Source organism: Ammospiza nelsoni, chromosome 3 (genome assembly GCF_027579445.1).
Source record: "Ammospiza nelsoni isolate bAmmNel1 chromosome 3, bAmmNel1.pri, whole genome shotgun sequence".
Lineage (NCBI taxonomy): Eukaryota > Metazoa > Chordata > Aves > Passeriformes > Passerellidae > Ammospiza > Ammospiza nelsoni.
This window is the reverse complement of record NC_080635.1, coordinates 91335168-91347605: the sequence shown is the minus strand read 5'-3', so window position 1 is coordinate 91347605 and position 12438 is coordinate 91335168.

Sequence of the window (12438 nt, the reverse complement as noted above, 5' to 3'; positions counted from 1 at the left end):
TAGAATTCTTTTCCCTTCTGTTGTCCCTGAAAATAGCATGGCTGTCAGAAATCAATAAAAGTACATGCAAACAGTACTCATTTTTTATTTCTAGGCTGTGCTTTAACTTTTCCTTACTTCTTTCTGCAACATCTAGTAAATTTTCACTGTCGGTTTCACCAAATGTGTAATAAATGCAAAACCTCCACTGTTACTGGCAGAGAAGGGCTGGATGCCTTGTTTCTGAGCCTGGGAAGTAAAGAGGTGCTGTGAAAATAAATTCCTCAGGCAACTGATGGAAATTTATCATCGCTGCATAAAGAGCATGCAGAGGGTGGGATGGCGATGCACTGCACTCTCCCTAGCTGAATCCCATTAAGTCCAATAGGTTTGTTCCAGCAGGAAGCCCAAAGAAAATCTCGCTGTGTATGCACAGATTGAATTCGCCCACTCCCACAATGTTTTAGGGTGTTTTGTGTAAACAGTTGGGAAGGATCCAGCTTTCCCACTGTCACTCTTCGCATCTGAAGTGCAAACTTTGTCTTCTTTTTATCAAGTGGCAGACACCACATGCCCCATGTGAAAAGGGAGTTAATAAAATGCATGCTGAAAGTATAAAAGAAGGTCAGAGGTGATGTTTAGGTAACGAGGATTTCTCCAAGTGGGGAAAACAAAAGAACAAAGTTGTTATAACTCTTACAGCTGTCTACAGCAAGGGAAAATAACAACTTGTGCTTTCACTAACCAAGTAGGTTCAGAGTCCAAAATTTTAAGCTCTTTGATCTTTGTCAGATATTTAGCAACAAAAGCACCTTTCCTGGAGGTAACACCATTGTGTTGAAGTGCTTTCAGGAGAAGGTCTGTCCTGACTGGATGAGACAGCCACTACAGTGTGCTCTGGATTGAGCAGACTCCTGGCATGGCTGGGGGGCTCAGGACAGAGGCAGCATGGGGGTCTGCAGAGTCTCCTGGCATATTTTGGGAGCAAACATGAGCTATGGCTGGGGGCTGCTGGCTTCTACCATGCTATAAGGAAAGCAACTCCTGGTATGGAAAAGGAAAAGCCAGTTTGTGAAATTCATCAGCTCAACTGAATTTTCAGGATAAGCATCTTTCTGATTATCCAAGGGACTGCATGGAGTCTGTGCTCAGATACAGTGGCTTAAATCTTCGAGAACAACATAATGAAAGCAAGAGTTAAGGAAATGTGCCTGAAATAAATGCAATTTTATGGCACTTGGAAAGAGATCAGGGCAAAAAGTCTATTTTGTTTTACAGGGGCTCTCATCCTGTGCTCATTGCTGCAGCGTTGGAGCAGCATTTCGCTGCTCCCACATGTTGATTATTCTCTCATCTGCCACACAGGGGCAATGCATCTGCAACAACAGTCGTGTCTGGGGAGGCTCCCACTTTGCCTTTTTGGAGAGGCTGCAGAGACACATGGAGGGGAGCACTTCTGCCTTCATGCTTGGTTTGGGATTTATGTTTGAGAATGTCAGGTGCAAAAAAGAAAGCTTATTAAACAAAAAAACCCAACCAAACAAACAAAAAAATCCCCCACAACAAAACAAAACAAAACAAAAAACCAATAATGAATCAAATTCAACATTTTCTTCCAGACCAAGGCTGAAGCTGCATGGGAGAAGCCTTATTCAATATATGCATTGGGTAAAAAAAAACCTCACCTAAAGGGAATAACCTAAAAATAACAAGGTTACCATAACTTTGTGGATACTTTAAGGCATTCAACAGACATACACAGAAAATGTACATACCCATCTCTGGATCTGATTCTAAGTCTGGGCAAAAATGTCTCTTAGACTCAAACTGAGATATGGGAAGAAATTCTGCTGCAAAAAATGGCATTTGGGAACTCAGTCACTGTATTGTAGCACAATTTTATCCTGGTCTTTCAGGAATCCATCTTTGCAGAGGGAGGAGGAGAGGGTAGAAAGCATCACCCCCACACACATACACCTGAAATCAGAGAGAAAACCATGGACTGAATTGTCAGTCTTCTCCTTTTCCCCCCACAGAGCCAGCATCTGCCTCCCATCAGACACTTTCATGTGCACAGGGATGGGTCTGGGACAGTCCCCAAACTCAGTTCGTGGGCTGAAAGAGGAAGATGATGCTGTAGTGAGATGAAGCAACACATGCCACTAAACCTGCACCAGATTAACAGGTTGCTTTAGCTACTTGAGAGAAATTACACATCCCCTGTCTTTGTATATCTTCTCTATATATGCATAAAGTACACATAATATCAGGAGCATTAAACCTATCTGGCATAACTTTATGGCAAGAATGCAATTTCATTTTATTCAAAAACACAGCAGACCTCACACTGCCTGCTAGGACTGCAAGAACTCAAAGGTTGCAATTTACAGCCAAACACTGTGCTGGTGTGAAGGTCTGCCAGGGTGCCTGGAGCGCTGCATGGACACAGAGCTGCCACCCCTCCTGTGCTAATGGTGAGACTGGGACACTGAGCTCATTTGCCTGATGTTTTCTGAGGGGCATCTAATGGTGGCTGCAAAAGCAGGACAATTAACTAGCAAAGATGTTCCATCTGCAAGTTAGGGAGGCATATATTTAATTTGTTCCAAGGAGAATGCATGCACTAAGTCCTTACCCATCCCCCTCTCATGGAGAAATGAGCAGGAAGCTGCATGCTGAAATTCATTGAGTTTCCTCTACCCTGCATGTGTTATTCCCCTGGAGGGGAGAATGGGGCCCTTTAAACCTCCATAGCTCTGGGCTCTTTGAGTAATGAAGGGAACACATTTATTGGTACAAGGTTTGGTGTTTATTGATGCTACCCATTTTTCACCAGATTTAGCACTCTGTGGGGAAGGCACATGGACTTTCCAAAACACATTTTATAATCAAGCCATTTCAAGGTTTATGTGGTATAATACGTTTAACTGTTAAATTGTAAATAAAAATCACTGCCCAATACTAAACTCCCTTCAAGACATTATAGTCAGCTACATCTTTAATTATCTGATTTATAAGCAACTCTGTTGCATGTGTTACATGCATGTGTTGTTTGTCTGACAGAGGCAGTGTGCAAAATTATCCTCCTAGAAAAGGTTATGAGCTTAACATGCCTCTGCCTCACTGTAAAAGAGATGCCCTCAGCTGTGAAGTGTGCTCTGTGTGTCCCCATTCCCTCCTCAGCCACTGCCCTCCCTCTTGTGACAGCACAGACCCCAAGGAAGCCCAGCACAGGGGATTTACTCCAGAGAGCAGCCAGGAATACAGCACAGCTCTGGATGCACGGAGGAAAGGTGTTCCAGGAGGCAAAACCACGTGCATGTGCATGAAAGCACCCCCACCTCGCCCAGACATTTCCCAGACTGGATTCCTGATATAAATCAGTGGGGAATTGCCTTGCTGTGTGTAAAAACCTTGTGCTGTAGTTTAACAAAGGAGACCCTCCTGCCCATGGCCCGGCAGGGAGCCCCCTGCACACCCAGTGGAGCTCCCCAGCTCTCCTTGAGGCCATGCAGAGGGGCCCGTGAGGAGAATTAACCATTTCCACAATCCTGCATCCAGTGCTGATGTAGCAATCTGGGCCTGGCAAACACTGCTAGCACAAGGAAGGCTCACAGGAGTTATTGCTCTGCCCTCATCTGCCTTTTGCCTGCCAGCTCAGCACTGCCTGCTCAGAGACAGTCAAGAACTCCAACTATTTACTTGTGTGTTATTTATTCTCTACCTGAAAGCAAACCCTCTAATGGAGGAATAAATTAATAAAAACAAACCATCTCAGATTAAGGCTGAGAAACAGGTATCCCTTCTGTTTTATCTAGTAAATCAAAAATCCCCAAAGACAATTAAATAGATATTTTTTTTGTTCCTGACAGCACACCCAGATCAAGCACTTCTCATGGCAAGACAGAAACCCACAGTGGGAAGCTGTCCTTTGAAGAGATTCATTTCCTATCTGGTATTGATGTGCTCCTTAATTTATTGAACCACAGAGGAATGAGAACCTGAAGGCAGTATAAACTTCGTTCTGCTCAGGTTCTTTTGAAGAAAAGGGTTTTAGCTCCTCTTCTTTCTTGTAACTATTTCTGAAAATGGGCATCTCTGTCATGTTGTCACTGTATTGTCATGGTATAAAAGGTTCCAGGTCAGTTTAAACCTGACTGCTTGTCAATAGGTTTGCACAATAGACCTTACTCTGCTGCCCATTCCTGTTGTTCACTTTGTAGTACAAAATCTGCAGATGTTCATTTAAAGAAATAAATCAAATAACTTACTTGTAAGCATGGTCTGTGGTCCTTATTATTACTTTAAAAATCCAAAACCCAATCAAATTAATGGCAAAGCATTAAGGGGATAACCCATATAAAACATAGAGAATGGTTAAATATTTTCCCTTTTTTTTACCATTTTAGTGTTGTTCAGAGATAACAAATCCGTGCATGTGATGCTTAGAGCACAGTACAAAGGATCTTGCAAAATAAGGAAAAGGATCCTGTAAAACAGTTGAAGAAGTGAGAGGATGGAGGATGGAGGATGGAGGATGGAGAGTTCCACTAAGGCTTTGTCTTTCACAACATTCATAAAACTTAGTCTTATGCTGCTATTTGGGGTATTATGTTTTCCCCTAACCACCCAGGCAGTATTGACATCTTTTATCATCTGGGACCAAAGGCAGGTGTAACAATGAATTGTCTCCCTCAGGAATGATTAACCCCTCAGAAAGAAGAAAACATGAAAGATGCTCGCTCTTTTCCCATTGCAGGAACCTTGAAAGATCAAGGGATACAGGGATACATCCTTTCTCCTATCTTCTTACCCTTCAGCCAGGTAAAAGGGAATAGACTTCAGCTGGGTTGAAAAATCATATCACTGCAGAAGCCTGGCTATCACCCGAGCATGATCTCTTAATGTGCAAGGTCACAGCAGGGAGCTCACCCTGGCAGAAGTTGTGGAGCTTGCAAAGGCAAGGATCTCTGCAGCTTTCATTTTTCCCTGCTCTCAATGACCATGAATGTGGTGGCCATCTGGCCTCGAAACAATGCTGCTGTAGAAAAGCAACCTGTAAACAGCATATCACATTTCTTACCAACTACAATTCAACAAACAGAAGATGCAATTCAATACAGAACTCAGCAGCAAATGGACAGCCGAGAACATGGATACTGTAATGTAATTCTTTGTATTGTTGGCATCACAAAAACATGCATTGATCTTGTACAATTTGGTACCTCTACATGTTCAGGATGTCAGTAATCTTGGGTGCTGGGCAGAGGGCATCACTCCTACTCCTGCATGCCTGAAATCTCTGGATGGTGAGGACTCAGAGAGAAGGAAACCAAGGAGAAATCTCACAAATGTATGGACTTAATGCCTCCCATTTGCCTCTTTTCTGCCAGCAAGATATTAAACTTCTGAACTTAAACAAAATATCTAAGAATTTTTTTTAAATTGTCCACCCTCCTCTTGCTCTCCAATGACCATTATTAATTGAAAGTCCAACATATGTTTGCATTAAAGCCTATCAGGAAGTGGTATGATCTCCACCCATCTTCAGTGGGATTTCATGGCTTTCTATCACCATGATTCTGCTCCCATTTCAGTGAGAAGTAGTTTTTCTTTTACTGGATCAAGGACAATGTTAGGTCTATACTGAGAGTTTTAAGGGAGAAAAAAATAAATAGCTGATTACAACAGGCTCCAAACAATAATAGTATCACTTTCTTATATTCAGAGAAGTAAAGCAAATATAAAACAAGCAACAAAAAAACTGACAAATAAAGGGGAGTTCATTCTAAGTTCAGTTCATTAAGAGTTACAGCTTGATACTGTTGATTTCCCCTGAGTTCAATAAAGACAAACTCAAGAAAAAAAAGAACATAGCTATCTTTTTCCAAAAGACATGAATGAAGAAAGGTAATAATGACATCTGACTTTATCTAATCAGTGAATAAATAGCCCCAGCAGCGCAACTCCATCTCCTGAAGTCATCAAGCTGCTGACAATCATAATGTTGCACGTAAAATTTCATGATGCTGCAGTGATGAAAACCACCTTTAAATTAGCAGGTTATCAACAGCAAGGGATTATCTTCACACACACACACACACACACACACACACACAGACACACTCACACACACTCACACACACTTAGTACACTTTGGACAGTAACCACTAAGGAGTGGTTACTGTCTGAGATCAAATTTCCTACATGGAGATTCCTACATGCAAGAAGAGGCTCAGAGTTTGTGCTGTACCCCATGGAGATCCCAGTACAGCTGGAGAAGCCCCAGCAGTGATTAATCTCATCCTTATCTTGGCACTGAAAGATCAGTCCCATTGTCTAACACAGCTGTCTAGCTCCACTTAAGACACTGCATGGTATCCAAGACACCCCCTGGGGCTGGCAGATGTGACATGGGACCCTGAGGACAGCCATGTCTGCCTTAAGCAGAATCTGAAAGCTGGCAGGATGGATATCTGTGGGCACTTCAAGCACCCCAAGTGACTAAAGTTAACCAACAGACCCCCTTTACTGGTGTCCATGAGGACACATAACTGTAAATGATCAAGTTAAGCTGTCTTATTCTTGAACTTTTTCCATCAAAGTTAGATGGAATTACCATAAGTCTAAAAGTCAATAATCCTAGCCAATAACTAGGGTTATCAGGGTTATTAATAACTAAATAACCCCATTTCTGAGTGCGTAACAATTGGTCCTTCCCTTCATCAGGTAAACAAGTAAAACAACCCAGATGCTATAGTATTTTGCAGCCACCTTGGTATCTTGTCCCAGTCACAAAAAAGCCTCGACAGACCCAGCTCTTCACAATCTTCACTAAATGCTTATTATTTGGGGAGTAGAAATAAATTCATATAACAGAAAAAAAATTGATACAGCGAAAAAAAATCTCTTCCAGTTTCAGCAAAATCTTTGATACTCTCTACTTCTCTCAGCAATCTGAGTCCACCTTATGCCTCTGACCACACATTCTTAATACCTTAGAGAAAAGAGCAGAATGTCTCAGTTCAGTTTCCAAAAGATTACTATAAACATCATCTATGGGCACTTTTGGTGGCAGACTCCAAATACAATTTGAGTTTATTTGGGAATTTGGGAAAATTACTCTTGTCTCTACTAGTAGTGTTCCCATCAAACCAAATTGGAAGTAGATTGCAGAGATACTTTTGCCATTCCTTGTCCACACACAAATGAAGGACTAGCACTTCTCATCACAGCATAACACTGAAGAATATGTCGAATTCAAGGATGAAAGGTTTTGGATTTGAAAGGGGTTTAAAGATACCGTTGTTAACAGTGTTGCAAATAATCCATAGAACTCACCTTTGGCACACGAAGCCCTTGAGTGGCAAGTGGTTGGAGGCTGGGATGTGTTTTGAGAGGTGACACGTAGGCTTCACCTGACATGCTCAACTCCAGGTACCTGGTTTTGGCCTTACTCAAAGGCTTAGGAATGCTTTTTGTATTTCATATTCATGTACACACGCAAGAGCTTGACGATACTGAAACACGAAAGAAAATGCAAGGCTATCTCAAGGAATAAAGTGAGGATTACTAGACCACAATTGACAACATATTTGGAAAACAGACACCCACACTTGGAGAAAATACATGTCTGACATAAATAGTTCATCTAAAATATACCATGAGCCAGTACTCAAGGGCAATTAATGAAACGTGCAAGATTTCTATCCTAGAAATGGAAAATGATCTTAAAAGAAATACCAACATGCATGACAACATTTTTGTAAAGCTGGTAGGCATGTATTGCATTGCAGATGACAAAGACTATCTGCAAAGTAAACCTATTCATCTTTAAATTTAACCACTACCCTAAGGAATCCATGCAGAATCAGATGTAAATTTAGTAGTGGTATGGATGGTGTGAGTGAAATATGTTCACAAGTGACATCTTGGAAATACATGAAGTAAAATTTAATATATTATGGAGAATAAAGTCTTTTGCACTTTAGCAACCTGATCCAAGCCCTGAAGACAAAAGAAATATTCCCATTCACTTGTGTGAATGCTGGACCAGATTGATACTGAGAAAATAACAGACCATATGTTTCTGATTCCACTGGTCTTTGGGTGGTGAAGAACAGACACTTCTTTGACTGAGAAAGTACTAGGACTCTCAAAGAGAGCAATCCCTGATTTACTCCATTCTGGGGAGAGTGTGACCTGCCCTTGAGTGCATGCTTTCTTAACTCCTTAACACATGGCACTAAGTAAATCCTGCAGAAAAGCTGCTGAACTTGCACATGCAGTAACTTCTAAAGTAAACTCCATGGCTGCCAAAAAGTGTATGAGAAGTCAGGAATAACTTACAATATGGCAGGTGTTACAGTGCAATAAGGGCATATCTTAGGTATAAAACACAGACTGAAGTGGTTCCAGGACCTAAGAGTTATTACAATACAGACTGTGTGGTTGCTATTTAGATTAAATTCCTTCTACCATGTCTTCAAACCAATTTTTTCCCCTTTATTTGCTCCATTCACCACATTTAGGTGCCACCATCTTGGATTTCCTTCTCAGTAGAGAAAATCCCCACTTCTCAGCACGAAACCTGAAAAGCTTTCAGTCTTAGAAGGAGCTGCTGAGCCGACATCCTACAGCCAGGTAACCTAAGCCACATGGAAATGAGAACCATTCACAACCTTCAAGACCTTCACAGTGGGCCAAGCTCAAAACCTGAGCCAGCACCATTAATACCTCAAGCAGCAGACAGCACCAGTTAGTGGGGAAGTAGGAAGTCAAGGAAGTGAGGAGCATTGCCAAAGCACCAAAGAATTGGTGTGCATTAAAGCACCACTCTTGGAAAAGAGATGCTCACATTAGTTGTGCACATGCTGGTACATCTCCACAACAGTGTTGATCCAGGAGATGCTGACTTTGTCCTGAGACCAGGATGCTGCCTCCCAGTTAATCAGACCTGTCTCCTGTAGGATGCTGCCCCTGACTAATGAACCTTGTTTCCCAGCCCCCTGCAGCATCACTCCTGTGCAGCAACACAGACTCCACCAAGCTGGCACACCTCGGTACCTGTGGATAGCACATCTCTATGTAGGGCATATGCTCTGCAATCCCCAAAGTCCAGGTTTTGGGGGAACTCTTGAATCAATTCAGAAGGACTTCACAGCTCTAAGAATCTGACTTTTTGGCCCTTTCAAAAAATCTCACACTAGATCTTACAAAACTGGCAGTATTCACAAGAGTATACATTAGGACTTCAAAAAGAATTCTTTCAAGAAATAAACCCCAACCTTTCATCAAGCCAAGGCTCCATCCTGCAACAGCAAAATCCATAAGCCAGGACCACTTTTTCTCATCTCAAATGTAAACCAAGAAGAGATTTGGAAAGAGCTGCAGGCAGGATTTTGCTTTGCAGGAGGAAATCCAAGATGGTGGCTGCAAAGTGACAGATTCCTGCTTGTGCTGTTTAATTTCTGCTGAACCAAATGAGCCTGTTTAACAAGCCTGGCATTAACATAAAGTGGCCTCTTGCACCCAGATGGCCTCATGTTTTTGGATCCGTAGCACAGGTATCATGAGAATCACTCTTCAGTTTCTGTAGAAGGTAGAAAGGATGTGGAATGATAAAGCAAAAGTTTTCTTCTTAAACATGGAGCTAGTCTCCAATTTATAAAAAAATTTGATTTTTTCCACTTGTTGATAGCAAAACTGCAGATCTGCAGATCTGCAGGTTTGTTGCTTTTATTTGTTTTATTTCTCAAGGAAGCAGAACTCTTTCCCCTCCCACCACACCCCTAAATGAATGCAAGGATGTGACTCCATGGGGCTTGTTTGGGGAGGAAGGCTGCTTGTTTATTGAAGCCACTGAGGTGGTCATTCCTTCAGTGGTCATTCCTTCAGAAGGTCATTCCTTCCTTTTTCCTTCTCCTTGTTGGAGATTATTCCTCATTGGCACCTTTCTTCTGTCAGAGATCTGTTCTGTTTGGCGTCTCCTCACACATTTTTCACGTTGCATTGCAGCACATCACATAACAGCTGAACCACAGAGCAGAGACACAATCAGCTCTGGAGGGTGGCTCCCTTCTCATCCAGCATTTCAGCTTCACTTGGCTTGTGATCAGTAGCCATTGACTCTCTAACAGAGAGATGGACTCTCTTACGCTCTTTCTGCCCTACTCCCCTTTTTTAAATCTTCCATTGTGCCAAAAAAAACCCCAAACTTTGAAAGGTATTTGGAAGCTTTTTGATTTCAACATTTTTAAAGGTGTTGGGCTGGGACTTTCCCCAAAAACAGCAATAGTTAAGTTAGCTAGCTATCATGTTTTAAATGTTTGTTATATTTTTTAAGAGGTTTTTTCCCTTTCTTCTGAAATGTGCCAGAAATATGGGGTTTCTGTTCTAATTAGTGGTTCCCCTCACTTTTATTGTCCTGTTTTCAGTAGGAACAGTAATTTAGGAAGACAGGAAAGAGGCAGAGCAAATAGTAAGCACAATCAGGGATGATTTCCTTTGTCTTCCCTTAAAAAATAAGTCTTATTTATTTCTGACTTTCTGTAATGAATAGCTAAAAGCATCCTATACAACAGATACATGCTAAAAGCATATATCCAACAGATATATCTTGAAGTGTGACAACCTGTTCAACCTAGTGGGACTTTATCTTTTAGTTAGGCACTAGAAGACAAGTGTCAGTGCCTGCAAGCAGCTGTGTACAGATGGTGATGCACTGAACCCACCCAGGACAGTTTGAGCTGCAAAGCAAACAGTAAATCCATTTGGGAGTATAAACACTTTTTTTTTTTTTTAATTCCTTCTAATTTTCACTCATCCTGGGAAATTTTTGCCCTCAGTGAGCTTCACAAGTCAAATCAGGCAAGCAGGACACTGCTTATTTTTCAACTCCAAGTGATGAAGGGTGGAGAAAGGATTTGTCATCGCACTAAGTTCTGGGAAGGGCTTTGGGTCCCAAACATTGTAGTCAGTGGAGAGGGATGGCAACTCCCATCTCAAATTGCAGGTATGTGAAAGCGCTCTTTGGAAAAGATCTCTTCTCTCTCCATGACTTTGGAAAGAACCCAGGTGATGAAGACAGATATAGATAGACAACAGCTGTAGGGGAAAAAAATCCTTTTTTTTTTTTTTTTTGTCTTTTTTATCAATCATTGCTGTACGGGGGAAAAAGCTCACACACACATGTACACACAGACACACAGAGTCCCCGCTGGACAGAGAACAAGAATTATATCCCATGAAACACATAAGACCTCTGTGCGACCCAGACAAGAACTTAAACGTGCTACAAGTGCATAAATAGTTATATGTTTTACACAGCAAATATATAAGTGTTTGACAGCATCAGGTACATAACTCAGCTTTGCAGCTTTGCATTCACGCTACCACAGTGTTTTTAGAGTAAACTGGCGTCCTTGCACACCAGCCATATGCGTGTCAGGAAAATTGTGACTCAGTTTAGCTTGGTGCAACTTGCACTGAATATGTGTTTAGGGAGCTGTTGCAGGAGGAAGAGAGCTTTATACTCCAGGCTAAGGCTGGGATTGTGTGTCATCTGACTTGGCAGCTCTGGGGCATTAACTGGCATCACATATCAGGTTAGATTAATAATCCACCACTGGGTTCTGCTTGAGCAGATCTGTGCACCCAAGCTAGGGATCAGTTGACAAACCTGGAGTCTCAGGGGAAAAGGAATAGTTGCTTTGTGATCAGCAGGATGGCACTTGCACCATGAGATGTTCAGACCTAATGCCTGGATCTGCCGTGAATCAGAAGCTACATCTGGAAAACAGCAGTACAAGTCCAGCTCTCCAGGGATGCCCATGGCAATGAAAGCAGGCTTGGATGACAAAATGACAGATACTGGCAACTGGGATGAGATATTACCAGAATGGGAGAAAAACTTAAAGGATATAAAAATACCTGCTTTTTTAAACGAGATACTCCAAGAGACTGGGAAAACTTTCCCTCACTCCAAACAAGTCGGGAATTACCTAATAGGCAAAATGATCAACAAGGGCTCCTTTGCCAAGGTGATGGAGGGACTGCACATCCCCACGGGGGAGAAGGTAAGCTTGTAAGGAGAGGGGAATGGAATCACAAGTAACCTCACACTAATTTATGGCAGAAAACTTCAGATTGCTTAATCTGAAAACCACAGTCTACTCAGTGAATTATCCTCTGAACCTTATCCTCATAAATTAACCTCATAAATTCAGTTTATTGAATATAATCAATCACATGTGTGAATATGTACTGAGTGCAACTATTTTCACAATTATAAAATATAGACAACAAAGATATTCTCCTGCTGAAAGAGAAAAGGATGCTGGCATAAAGACAATTTCAAATCTGCTTTGCCTAATACTCCTCATTCAGCAATTAGTGCCATGCGTCTTTAAAGTTATGGAAGTTATGGACAACACTGACTGAAAAGCCAACCACTACAAC